Source organism: Rattus norvegicus, chromosome 10 (assembly GCF_021556685.1).
Source record: "Rattus norvegicus strain SHRSP/BbbUtx chromosome 10, alternate assembly SHRSP_T2T, whole genome shotgun sequence".
NCBI lineage: Eukaryota > Metazoa > Chordata > Mammalia > Rodentia > Muridae > Rattus > Rattus norvegicus.
This window is the reverse complement of record NC_141543.1, coordinates 60,893,691-60,908,565: the sequence shown is the minus strand read 5'-3', so window position 1 is coordinate 60,908,565 and position 14,875 is coordinate 60,893,691.

Genomic DNA, 14,875 nt, shown 5'->3' with positions numbered 1-14,875 from the left:
AAATATATAAAGAACTTGCAGGGCTGGAGAGATGGCTCAGAGGTTAAGGGCACTGACTGCTCTTCCAGAGGTCATGAGTTCAATTTCCAGCAATCACATGGTGGCTCACAACCATCTGTAATGGGATCTGATACTCTCTTCTGATGTGTTTGAAGACAGTGACAGTGTACTCATATACCTAAAATAAATAGATCTTTTAGATAGATAGATAGATAGATAGATAGATAGATAGATATGGAGAGATAGAGAAAAAAAAACTTACACCTCTAAAGCAAAAAGATCAACAACCCGATTAAAAAGAAGCCAACTAGGCCAAACAATTTAATAATAGACACTTGACCAACAAAGGTAAATTCGTCTATCAAGGGATGTTTAATATTACCCAGGGAAATGCAAATAAAAAGTAGAATGATTAAAATGCAAAGACTGTTGAGAACAAAACCAAACACTGCTGGGGCCATTGTATATCTGGAACTCAGCCAGTGGGAAAGTGAAATGAGCATCTATTGAAAACGGCTTGACAGTTTCTCATAAAGTTCGACAGGATTGCCACATGACTCAGTCCTTCACTGGCAGGTGTTTACCCCACAGAAATGAGAACATATGCCCACACGGAGCTCTGACGACATGTCTTCATAGCAGCATTAAACTGTTCAAAGCAGCAGTATTTCATAAAGCCAAAGCGTGGCATCGGTCCAAATGCTTCTAACAGGTAAATGAATAGACAAACTGCAGTGTTTCTATATGGTGCAATTCTGCCCATCTATATAAGGAATGAAGGTACAGGCCTGCAATACCAGCCACTTAGGAAGCTGAGGCAGGAGGATCATATTTATGTTCAAGGACTGTCTGAGAAACAGAGCAAGTTCAAGGTTATCGTGGGCCTGCGGGTGAAGATCTGACAGCCTTTTCTGACCTCTAAGGGCAGTAAGCACACAGAACACATACATATATGCAGACATAAATATATGCAGAACACACATAAATAAAAAATGAAATAAACATATACAAAACATTTTAAGAGTCAGTCATGGTGACTACACTTTTAATCCCAGCGGTTAAGAGGCAGAGACAAGCAGATCAGTGTGAGTTCAAGGCCAGCCTGGTCTACATAGTAAATTCCAGTCAAGTCAGGGCTACATAGTGTGAACTATTCTCAAAATAGATAGATAGATAGATAAATACATACATACATACATACATACATACATACATACATACATACATTAATTTAAGGAATAAGGAGATAAAGAATGAGCTATAAGTGAAATCAAAGCACTCCTTTCTAAGTCTGCCACCAAGTATAAATTAAAAGTAGAGACATTATGGCAGACAGGAAAATGGACACAATGGAACACACCATAACTGTAGAACCTAGGAGGTGGAAGCAGGGAGATCAGGAGTTCAAGTTACCCTGGGCAAGATAATGAGTTCTAGGCCACCCTTGTTATATAGACTCTGTCACAAAAAAGGAAAGTTACTTTTCCCTCTAAATTTTTAAGTGGAGATGGCGTGATGGTTTGTATATGTTTGGCCCAGAGAGTGGCACTATTAGGGGTGTGGCCTTGTTGAAAGAGGTGTGGTGTTGTGAGTGTGGGCTTTAAGACCCTCATTCTAGCTGTCTGGAAGTCAGTATTTTCCTAGCAGCCTTCACATGAAGATGTAGAACTCAGCTCCTCCTGCACCATGCCTGCCTGGACACTGCCATGTTCCTGCCTTGATGATAATGGACTGAACCTCTGAACCTGTAAGCCAGGTCCAATTAAATGTTGTCCTTATAAGAGTTGCCTTGGGGGGTTGGGAATTTAGCTCAGTGGTAGAGCTCTTGCCTAGCAAGTGCAAGGCCCTGGGTTCGGTCCCCAGCTCCGAAAAATAGAAAAGGAAAAAAAAAAAAAAGAGTTGCCTTGGTCATGGTTTCTGTTCACAGCAGTAAAAGCCAAACTAAGACAGATGGAGACCTGAAAATCTCGGGAATGGCATGGCTTGAGTTCCCTTGATTGTCAAGTTGTTTGTTTCTTTGCTGTTTGGTTGATTATAGTTGTTTAAATTTTAATGGCTTATTGTATATGCCTCAGGTTATCAGTATCCGCTTCCCCTTTGAGCTGTATACAGAGCAGGTAATCATGAAGTGTTTGTTCATTTTAAAGTTGTTTTTTTTTAGTGTGTGTGTGTGTGTGTGTGTGTGTGTGTGTGTGTGTGTGTGTGTGAACATGCCAGTGTGCATGAGTCCGTAGATGCCAGAAGAAGGGTTAGATCCCTTGGAGCTGGAGTTAACGGAGGGGTCAAACTTGGATCCTCTGGAAGAGCAGCAAACACTCTTATCGGAGAGTTGTCTCTCTAGTCCTTCCTCTGGGCCCTACATATCTGGAATTAGACACTAGATTTGCTTCTGTGGACACTGGTGACCAGTAGGCACAAGCAGTCGGTGAACATCAGAGAGCGAGGTGGGGGGTGGGGAGTTGGGGGAAAGGCTTCACAAACCCAACCCTTAGCTGAGGAGCTGTTAATCCCACCGAATGAGAGTGAAGACCATTACCTAAATTCTTTGCTCAAATTACACAAGCTTTATTTTCTGTCAGACAGGGCTATCTTCCTAAAGCGGGATTTAAGAAAATAGGGGGTTGGGGATTTAGCTCAGCGGTAGAGCGCTTGCCTAGTGAGCACAAGGCCCTGGGTTCGGTCCCCAGCTCCGGAAAAAAAAAAAAAGATGAAATATAGATTAAAAAAAAAGAAGAAGAAAGAAAATAGTACTGCACACAGGAGAGGGTGGGGTTTGCATTAGCCCCAAAGCTATAAGGCTAGGGGTGGGGAGTTCAGGGTGTTTGGTTACATAAGAATTTGACAGAATATCTTATCAGGGTGGGGATTAGGGTATAGAAGGTGAAACAAGAATGAACTAATTGTGACCTTGTAACAAGGTGGCTTTTAATGTTAAGATGGACTCAGGCTGGTCCATCAGAGCTTTGGCAATTGAAGTCTGGGGTAGGGACAGTCAGCTTTTGATCAAAGATGTGGCCCATTAGGACACTGATGCTCCCACAGATGGCCTTACTCCTATGCACATAAAGACAACTTACAAGAACATGAAGTCGTGAGGGGGAGTTGTGGGATGTTGGGGAGGTGTTGGAGGAAGAAGGGAGGTGACGTGGTCAAAATACATTGCCTTCATGTGTGAAAGTCCCAAAGAATAAAGATTTAAATAACAAAAACCCTTTTAGATAATAATCACCCTGTGCCAGCAAATCCCAGAAATCAACCACAGCCTTGTCACCCCATCAGCCAGTGCTTAGTGGGGAGTCAGACTCCTATCACCTACAACATCATAGGTAACGTTTTCCTTGTCAGGGTGATACCAGGAACGACTCAGTAGAGATCCATCATTTTATCCCTGTTGGTAGGAATGAGGAAACCTCCTGCAAAATGTCAGGGTGAACCACTTGGGGATCCTTGACTTTAATTCCCATTAAGCAGAATGGAAATATTACTATCCCTTCTCACAGGAGTCAGAGGAGGTCCAGGGGGAAGCATCAGCTGCATCAGGGGAGGCCGTGTTGGGAGCAGTGAGCAGGCGCTTTGCCATCTCCAGGCAGTCTGGGTTCAGAGCTTTATCATGGGGTTTAGGGTATACACATTTACCTAACATACATGAAGCCATGATTTCATGACAATCAGGAGAGTGGGGGAGGTAGGAAGAGAGAGACACAGAGACACAGGGAGAGACATAGACAGAAAGACAGAGAAAGAGAAACAGGGACAGAGAATGAATACAGCCAGAAATAGAGATTTAAAATGTAAATCTCAGACCAAAACGCATGATAAAACGATCTAGCATACGAAAAAGTATATAAAATCTCACACGGAACATATAATAGTTTAATGCTAAAAACTAAACCCAAACTTTTTAAAACAAAGAGAGAGTGTGTGTATGAAGAGAATTATACATACAAAGAAAACACTTTGACATGTATATAAAATAAGTGTTTAAAACAGTGGTGTGGTACGTTAGGAAAGACAAGGAAATGCTCTACATTTCCATCAAATGGTCTGACTTCAACTCCAGTAAAATGTAAGAACTTAGATGTGTGGTGTGATGTGTGATAAGAACTTACATGTGTGATATGCGATGGAAACACAAAAAGACAATTCCACCAAAGCACTACCAATAACCAAAACTGATTTCTAGGGTTATTGAAGAAGCTCACAGGAAACCAAGAAAAAGAAAAAAAATACAAAATAGAATGGCAAATTAAACTTAAGTTGTCAGACTTATCCATTACATCGGAAGTCACTTCACAGCCAAACTCACTGGTCCAGATCTTGGACACCTGTGAAGAGTGCCACTCATGGGTAGCACAGTTGTCATATCTGTGAAGAAGCAGGGGAACTCATGGGATCTAGTGGAGTGTAAACTGCTGTGACATCTGTGGATGACAGTCAAGCAATCTCAATAATTTAAATGTCTGATCTCACCATTTTACTTTCTTTTATTTTGTATGAAGTCTCACTATGTAGCCCTGACTGGCCAGAAACTTGCTGTGTAGACCAGGCTGGCCTCAAACTCACAGATCTTCCTGCCTCTGCCTCCTGAGTGCCCAAGCTGTCAGGTGCTCTGACCTGGAGACTATTCCCCAGCCTCACCACTCTAACTATCCACAACTCTTATGCATGTGCAACAGAGCAGACAAAGTGACTTTTTATTTCTTTAAGGCATGCACTGGTTTCTGTAATTTAAAAGGTTAGGGCAGGCCTGACTGCAGGCACGGCAGGATCATGGGGTTCAAATGAAGTTATCTCCTCCTACCTCTTCCCTTCCTTCCCTGCATGATTTCCTTTCTTTCCTCCCCATTTTACTGTCTCTAAAATGTCAAGGGAAACCACATGGGGTTTCCATTTCCACTAAAGCAGGAACAAGGTACCAGTCTTGCTTCTACTGGAGTCAGGGGAAGAAGGTAGAATTTTCTCTGTGCTCCTGAAAGGCCTCCGCCTCCTCCTCCTCCTCCTCCTCCTCCTCCTCCTCCTCCTCCTCCTCCTCCTCCTCCTCCCCCTCCTCCTCCTCTTCCTCCTCCTCCTCCTCCTCCTCCTCCCCCTCCTCCTCTTCTTCCTCTCCCTCCTCCTTTCCGGCAGGCTCTGAGCAGAGAGAGCCAACTGGATTCAACAGGTCTATAGTCTACAAACTTGGCAGCCACAGCGGAAACTAACACTTCATTCTATTTCCACTAAAGTTCCAGAAAAGGCCTCTTGGGCTATAATTAGCCCATGCTGACCACACATCCATCTTATACTATCCAAGAGGGTGTGGCACCTTCATTGCCGGTTTCCGTGGATTGATGAGCAGTGGGTGGGCAAGCCCACCAAGGAGCCTGAGAGTCAACATCAGCACTAAAGAGAGCAAAGGCAACACAAAGAAAGGCGGACTGGCTAAACAGGTCTTCAGACCTCATTCTCCCCAAGACAATAATAAGTACCTGTCCATTAAATCTCATAAGCAGCCCTGAGGACCCTGTCATGGGTTAATATTTTAAAAAGCACTTATAAGATTGACTTGGCTGTGAATGGTGGCATTTGCCTTTGACCACCAATGGATCTCTGCTACTCTGAGGCCAAACTGGTGCACGTGTGAGTTCCAGGACAGCCCGGGCTACGTAGTGAGATCCTGTCTCAACAAACAACCAAAGCCAGAGTCACACTGGAGCTAGCAGCATGAGTAAAGGCCCCCCGGAGAAAGAAGGGGCCTCTCCTAAGAGAGAGAGAGAGCGGAGGACAGAAGAGTTTGAATATTAGGAGTGTGACCTGCTTTGTAACAAACTGGAAAAACAAGATATACTGGTTGAACTCCTTTTTGCTGTTTTGATTCATAGTTTAATAACCACAAGACTGTTTTGAAGAGTCTTCTTAATCAGGAATACAGATTAGTATAGAATAAATCTTTAATACTGGTTACAAGACAGACTCTATGTCAATTCTAACCACAGAAACAACAAAACCCGGTTAGAAAGGTGAGAGTCATGCTGCCCTTGCAAGGGACCTGTGTTAGGTCCCAGTCTCCATGTCAGGTAGCCCACAAGTGCCTGTAACTTCAGCTTTTAGGGATCCTCTGGGCCCTAGTAGCACACATGGTACACAGTCACACAGACACAAACATGACCTTTTAAAACATGTTTTAGATCAATTTAACAATAAAAAGACTTATGACCAAGTTGATAGTATGTTGCCAAACTATGGATCCTTCCCAGAATGCATGTAGATAAGGCTAACACAGGGAACTGTAGCCCAGCACATCAAAAGGAGGACAAAGAGACTGACTTCCTGCTCAGCTATGACAGGACTATGTAGCCACGGGGAAGAAGGAGCAGTTGCACCCTGTATATAAACTCAGGTGCCTCACAGCACAACCCACCCAGTTCCAGCTTTCAGTGGAAACAAAGATGGCTCCAAAACCTGACAGCAATATCGCCCCCCCTCCCCCCTCCTCCCTCCTGGACTGTGGAAAACAGGAGACTCTATTCAGAATTGCATCATCCGAGAGAAGGAGCACACATGGGCTCTCTAGTGCTCTGTAGGCACACACAAGACATCCTCTCTCTCTCTCTCTCTCTCTCTCTCTCTCTCTCTCTCTCTCTCTCTCTCTCTCTCTCTCTCTCTCTCTCTCCAGCAACCCAGAAGGACTTCAGAATAAATATAACTCATCATCAAAAGTAAGGGTAGATTTGGAGGGGGGGGGATTGTCCCACCTCCTTCTTCTCACCCCTAGACAAAAAATTATTGGCAACTAATGACTGCTGGGAGTGGGAGAATTCACCTCTGCCAGGGATGAGCCCCCTTATTGGTTACCCAATAGGAAAAGGTCATCCTTGAAATCATGTTCACACAAACTTCACAGGTTGTAGTTACATGTTTCTGAACACATTTACACACAAATATGCATGTATATAATGATAATAATCAAAGAAGCTATCAATTTGAGAGTGGGGGACATGGGAGGCATGGGAGGGAGGGAGACATAGGATGGGCTTGAGGGAGGGGATATGGGAGAGGCTAGAGGGATACATGGGAGGGGTTAGAGGGAGGGAGACAGGGGAGGAGATGGAGGGATGGGACATGGGAGGGGTTAGAGGGAGGGGACATGGGAGGAGTTGGAGGGAGGGAGACATGGGAGGGGATGGAGGGAGGGGACATGGGAGGGGTTGGAGGGAGGGAGACATAGGATGGGCTGGAGGGAGGGGATATGGGAGAGGCTAGAGGGAGGGATACATGGGAGGGGTTAGAGGGAGGGAGACATGGGAGGGGATGGAGGATGGGACATGGGAGGGGTTGGAGGGAGGGAGACATGGGAGGGGCTGGAGGGAGGGGACATGGGAGAGGCTAGAGGGAGGGATACATGGGAGGGGTTAGAGGGAGGGAGACATGGGAGGGGATGGAGGGATGGGACATGGGAGGGGTTGGAGGGAGGGAGACATGGGAGGGGCTGGAGGGAGGGGACATGGGAGGGATAAAGTGATGCAATTCTATTTTGTTTTAAATGTATTAAAATAATAAATAAATAAATAAATAAATGGTGGGCAGCATAATTATGACACAGGAACTGGAAGTTACTAAATGAAATGGTCAGATGCCTTGGAAGAAAAAGATGACAGCTGTTGGAATGGGAAGTGGGCGAGCTGAATCCAACTTCTGCAGTGGAGACCTGGCCACAGAACTCTCAGATCCTGGCCACAAGTGACCTAATGCAACCACGACAGGACCCCTGCCTTACAGAGTTACCTCGCTCAGCGACTCATTCCTAAATGCAAAGAGGAAGCTAAGGACAGCCAGACAGGAAAGAAAGCGACTTGGAGGAAGCAGGAGTCAACTTTAACCACAACTACTATATTAAGAATGACTGGGGAAGACTTAGCAGACTCCTGACAGAAGAGTGGGACTTAAAACAACACAACATGAGACAGAGGGAATTTCGTAATAGACTTGATTAAAACCAACAGATAGATGGGCAAAGGCAGGTGACAATCAGAAGAAACGAAGACAGTCCAGGAACTGTGTCACGTGTCTAAGTTGCCATATTTTAAGGTTCCCTTGTCAAAAGCCTTACTACACGTCCACCTATAAAACTACCTTCTGAATTCTGAGGGAGTTTTACTTTTCACCCACAGTTCCCTTCTTATACAAAGTTGCCAATAAAAGAAGAGTCAAGTGAAGGTATTTTCAAAGAGGAACGTCTCAAAGTGTCTTCTTCCTTCAGTGCCTCTCGAAGACGTTACTGAATCAGGCATGGATGCCAAGCACCAGGTGCAATGGGCATCTGAAGATCGCAGATATAAAGAGTACTTCACCTCTTAATACACATTGTTCTACATATTCATTAATAAGTCATCATACTTTGTATAGGCCAATAAATTTGTCATAAAAATGTAAGCGTGTCATTTATACACAGGCTGGAAGGATGGTTCTGAAGTTAAGGACATTTGCTGCTCTGCAGAGCATCGAGCTTTAACACCCGGCACCTACACGGTGGCTCACAAACGTACAGTTACCCTCTGTAAATGCAGTACATACACACACACACACACACACACACACACACACACACACACACACACAAGCCTTATGCCCACAGCAACTATTGACACTCACAGAGGCCTGCTGGCTGTGTTCCAGGGGCAGGAGTCACATCACACTGTCCCTGCCATGGCTGATCAGGACTTGGCACCCTTCTTTAAGCTTCATTCAGTGTCTAAGTATAAAGCTAGGATAACAATTGTTTATCAGAAATTCATAGGAGTAAATTAGACGCATTAAGTTTCTTAGTTCAAACACATCCTCAGTGCCCTTTGGAGAAAGCAGTGTGTGGTTTGTTTTGTTGTTTGTTGTTTGTTTATGTGTAAGACAGGGTCTCAAGTCTAGCCTAGCCTTGAACTCCTGTTCCTCCTTGCCTCTGCCTCCTGAATCACAGAGTTACAGACATTCAGCACCATACCCTACTTTGTTTACTGTATAGACACTGGGAGAAAACAGTTAACATCAGAGGACTTCATTTTGGAAAATCAGTGAGTTGGCTGTTAGTGAGCTAAGCTTGGAAACACAGGGAGCAGGGAAGGCCTTAAAAAAGAAACAAGACTTTAAAAGATAAGGTTCTTTAAACATAGTAAAATAATATTAGGGCTTGGGTACAGTTCAGAGGTAGAGGACAAACTTAGCATTCATGAGGTTCTGGGTCAGGTCCTCAGTACCTCCCCTGGCCCCAAAGGCATTATCTGCCTTCAATGTGCCATTACGGAGGAGAAGGTCTGAAAACGGACCAGAGAAGTAAAACATTTTCAGGACAAAGCATCTGTGGTGTGGGAGATATGGGTGTTGTGGACTAAGTCAGCCAGAGGAACATTTCTGACTATAGGAATGGTTCGAACCATTTTAAATATATAGAGAGGGCAACTGCACACCTGGGTGTCACTACCTTCCTGTCAATCTCATAGGAAAAAGAAAAACACAAGCCACCAGACAGATTACGAGTGCCCGTACCTATCGTCCCATGTACTGCCGTCTGTGAGCATCTCCCTTTTTCCAGTCACGAGGGAGGAGGTATCCCCTTGCTTCTTAGGGCCACATTTCTCTAACTCTCATTTATTATTGCCCTGCTCTGTGGGGCCTTTAAGACATTATTTTCTAATTGCTATATGTGCTGCCTTTGGACTAGGTAAGATGTTTGTGTCCTGTCCCCTTTGGTGAGAATGCAGCACTGAAGACCCATTTTCCCACACATTCTCAGGATTTTCTCTTCTTCTACACCAGGGGTTCTCAACCTGTGGGTTGAAACCCATTCACAGGGGTCACCTAAAACCACCAGAAAACGCAGTTCTTTTACACTATGACGCATAGCCATAGCGAAATTACATTTATGAAGTAGCAACAAAAATAATGTTATGGTCCGGGGTCGCCACACCATGAGGAACTGTCTTAAAGGGTTGCGGCATTAGGAAGGTTGAGAACTGCTGGTCTACCGGGTCTTCCGCCCCTTCTCCAGCAACTCAGGCTTTCCCTCTCGCTAGCCCTCCGCATTGCCCTCTCCAGCTCCGTTTCTCCCTTGGTCCTTCATACCTGAAAGGCTCATTATGCCTCTGCCTCTGTCTCTGCTGAACCGTGCTCCTCCGTGCACAGAAGAGCTCAGTACTCTGCCTCACCCACACACAGACTCGTTAGTCTGGGAGCACAGGTCTAAGATTGTTAGCTGGGTTAGCAGAGGGGGGACGTAGGTGCTGGCTGAAACTTTGCCCTGCTCTGCGGAGGCACGATGGAAAATGAAAGTTGTACGTTTTGCAGCGCGTGCGATGGTTATGTACACATTGTGAAATGACTGCTGTAATTAAAAAATTAACACATCTACATCTCATCTAGTCACCGTCTCGTTCCATGTATACCTATTATTGTTTATATTTATTATGAATATTTTATAATGTAAACTCCTTTTGGGGGGCTTTCAAAACAAGGTTTCTTTGTGTATCCCTGGCTGTCTTGGAACTTGCTCTGCTGACTAGGCTGGCCTCAGATTCACAGAGATCCATTCTCTGTCTCCCAAGCGCTGGGATTAAAGGCATGCGCCACCATCACCTGGCATTATAATGAATACTTATTTGATATGAGAACACTTTAATTCTCTTAGTAAATTTAGGATATACATTATTATGAACTGTGCTGTGTCCCTGATTCTCACTCATAAGTCAGGTCTTGTATACTTTGACCAATATTTCCCCTTTTCTTCCAGCCCCTCTAAGTAATGGTTAGTTCTTGTCAACATGCTATAAAATGGCATCTGCTAAGGGGAATTGAGCTAAACAATGGCGTCCATCAGACCGCTCTGAGGTGTTCCTCTGCGGCTCTTTTCTCTTCTCTTCTTTTGTAAGAGGGTTTCTCTGTATAGCCCTGGCTATCCTGAAATTCACTCTATAGAGCACGCTGACCTCGAACTCATGGAGGTCTGCCTGTCTCTGGAGCATTTTCTTCGCTGGCGATTTGATGTGAGAAGGCTGTTTCCTGAGTCTTCTCCTGTGTGAATTTCTGCCCTGATTCCCCTCAATGGTGGATATGAGCCAACAAAAACAAAACAAAACAAAACAAACAACAACAACAAAAAAAACCCTCTCTTTCCCAAGCTGCCTAGGGTCAGAGTTCCGTTATAGCAACAACAAGTCAGACTAGGACATTCCAGCTCCCAGGAGCCACCATTCACTGTTAGACATTCAACTTTTCTTCAGGTCTCATATAAGGTGGAAAACATAAGAAGATGACCTGGTGTCAATCATCTCTGGCCTACACACACACACCCCACCTACAGTGCTCCGGAGAGTTCTATGAGGTGAGTCAGGTGACATACACCCTTTCTCGCTGAGACAAGGTTCTACACAGCCTATGCTGGCACTGAGCTCCCGGAGACATGTTTATCTCTGACTTCTAACTACTGGAATTCAAGGTGTGAACCAACCATGCTGTCTAGGAAAGCCTCAGGGGAACCCCACACCACACACACACACACACACACACACACACACACACAGAGAGAGAGAGAGAGAGAGAGAGAGAGAGAGAGAGAGAGAGAGAGAGAGAGAGAATAGCACAGGTTTGTTTCTTTAAAATAATTAAAACCAACCATCCTGAACAAGCCTTCCTGGTTTCTTCTCTGAGACTTGAGTGCCCCCACCTTGTGCATCCGCCAAAGGTAGACAGTTGCCTCCTTCCTGGTCCCTGCTTCCGTGCCCCTTCTCCACTCTGACACTCCTGTCCTACAGAGTGGGTGGTACAGGAAAGGGAAAGAAGGCAGCCAATGGCATTCTTTTACATTATCCAATGTTACGTTCTCTCTGAAAGTCTGAGAAGGTCTCAGAGGAGGTCTGCATTAGGGAAAGAACACCCATGATCTCAAAGGAGAATCCTCCATGACCAGAACTCAACTCCAAGCCTAAGGGTACAGGAGACTAAGGATGGACAGAGCCTTGGCACAGCCCCCGCCCCCAGCACCACAGTCTTCTTGGAGACCTTGTCCAAAATTGTGTGAACCCAGAGTTTGGAAGCTCTAGTTTGTGTCCCTGTTGAGGCCTATGCAAATCATCTCGGAAGTGTTAGGAAGTGACTCATTAGATTTCACAGGACAAAGGTCCCCCTGTCACATCAGAAAATGGCAGATAGCAATGACCACACTCAGAGAGGAAAGTTCCAGTCTTCCTGTAAGTAGAGACAGGTGGGTATTCAACTTACTAATTAGAAGAGTAAATGTTACATTATCTGCCTTGAAATCATGTTCTATGACCACACACTTAGAATTACATGGCTAATAATGTCTAGATAATTTCTGATGAGTAAATGCCTCAAGAAACTTATATGAGTCTACATAGCCCTGTGCCATACACAAGCTCCAAGTAACACGGCAAAGACGGTAGAGACATCATCCAAAAAGACAAAAAGACAGAAAAAAAAAGTGACTGTAAAGTGAGGCATTTTGACATGGGAGAAAGAAAAGGGATGGAAGTGTTACATTTAGAAAAAGTCTTAAGAAGCATCTTAGCTATGGAATAATGCAAGGGTCGCTGTGCTCGACCACATCCACGGGGCACAACCCACTGAGAAATGCTTTGATCCAGAGGTTAAAAGCTGCAGACACAGGTCACGCCTCTGGCCCAGACAGCAGGCACTGGAAGTCTGGCCCAGGAGAGGTTAGCTTTGAAGGTCCTAGACAAAGAAAAGGCACTGTTCCTTCTTGTGCCGTATGTAGGTAGATGATAGCATCAGAGGGTGGATTTAAAATATGATGTTGAATTCTCTCTATTAAAATGTAAGGAAAGAAGCTGGGCATGGTGGCACACATCTTTAGTCCCAGCACTCCAGAGGCAGAGGCAGACAGATCTCTGTGAGTTCTAAGCTAGCATGGCCTACAGAGTAAAAACACTCTCTCTCTCTCTCTCTCTCTCTCTCTCTCTCTCTCTGATAGGCAGATGTGTGTGTGTGTGTGTGTGTGTGTGTGTGTGAGAGAGAGAGAGAGAGAGAGAGAGAGAGAGAGAGAGAGAAATCTGAGAGAATGTATATCAGGAAACATGTAAGTTCTCATCTGTTTCCAAGTAATGAAGCTGGCCCAAGTCTTGTATAGGTTTGTAGATTGACACAAGATACTTAGAGACAGAAATATGTTAACCCTGAGTTCAATACTCAGCACTACAGGGAACAATTAAAGATTAACTGTATCCTCTCAATATACTACATGTGCTTAAAAACTGAAAAATGAGGGGGAAGCAGGACTTGGAAGTGAGCATCCTGGTAGAAACTGAGGAAGCAATGGGTAAGAAATGGGAGAGGGGGGCTGGAGAGATGGCTCAGCGGTTAAGAGCACCTGACTGCTCTTCCAGAGGTCATGAGTTCAATTCCCGGCAACCACATGGTGGCTCACAACCATCTGTAAAGAGATCCGATGCCCTCTTCTGGTGTGTCTGAAGACAGCTACAGTGTACTTATATATAATAAATGAATACATCTTAAAAAAAAAAAAGAAATGGGAGAGGGGTTCATGACATTCCATCATGAATAATAGTAAGTTAATACACAGAGGGCTCTGTGTCACACATCTCGTCATTAAGCTTAGGTAGCAATTCAGAAATTCAGATTCTTTTTCTTAGTGTTTCTCTCTCTCTCTCTCTCTCTCTCTCTCTCTTTCACACACACACACACACACACACACACACACACACACACACACACACACACCACCTCACAGCACACCAAAGTGGCAGAAAACTAGTCATAAGGCACTAGAGAAGAAGTTTTGAATTAAGGATTCACCTAGTAGATACGAACCAAACTGAGAAGGCAAAACATGACCTACTAAAATGTGTGTGGAGAGGGCCACAGCCTGCTGTCATGAACCAAGGGGAATGTACAGAAAAAGGTGACCCCAAAACATGGAAATGAAGGGGGGCTATCACTTGACAGACACCCAACCAAGAACACGGAATTTTTAGGCAGGAGTGGGCCTGGAAAATGTACAGTGGTAATCCACTAAGGACCTCAGGCTTTGGAGGCCTGAAGGTGTAACCTAGAAAGCCTCAGACTCTCCCTTCCTGCAAGTAGGAGCATCCTAGACCCAGAAAACAGATCCTCCTGGCCCTAGCCACCAAATCATAACGTCTTAGTTCACAAAACCCTAGTTAGGGACTTGTACAAGTGACAAAGTCTGAGTCCTGAACTGCTTTCCCATTGTTCACAAAGTCCCTACCAAGCACTGTTCTAACTGCTGTTCATGACTTTCCTTTTCTGAGACCCAAGACCAGGCGGTAACTTAGGAAGAAAACCCAACCTGGGATCCACTAAAGAAAGGCTCACTCTCCTTTTCTGGAAGAAATAAACGCATGACACCTACCTATTCCTGCTGAACCCCTGATTCTATACTGCACCCCCATATCCACAGTGGTACTCTGCACCCAACATCTGAACGAGGTTGGGCAAAATGAGGCATTCACTGTCCTTGGTCTCCCTCAAGATGTGTGGCCCATGACATTTTGTGTATTTGAAACCTTAACGATGTTCAGGTGAGTGGAAGAGACGATGAGGGCGGGGAAGAAGGGAGGGGTGGGGTTGTAAGTCTGGAAATGCTCTCTTTTTAGGCTCAAGGCAGCCTGGGAATCCCAGGGGGGCGGGGGTTGTGGTATTGAAGAGATGATTTCAAAAGAGGTACAGAGCAAGGACTGGGGGCGTTTGGGGACCACAGATGGCCTAACAGGGCCTCCAGCCCTCCCAGGCTCACCTGCTACAAGCATTCCTCTCCGCCCAAAAAAAGACACCTTTCCCTCCTCCTTTTGAAAAATGGTTTCAATCCCTTTGCAAGCCCAGAGATCTTGGGAAGGGC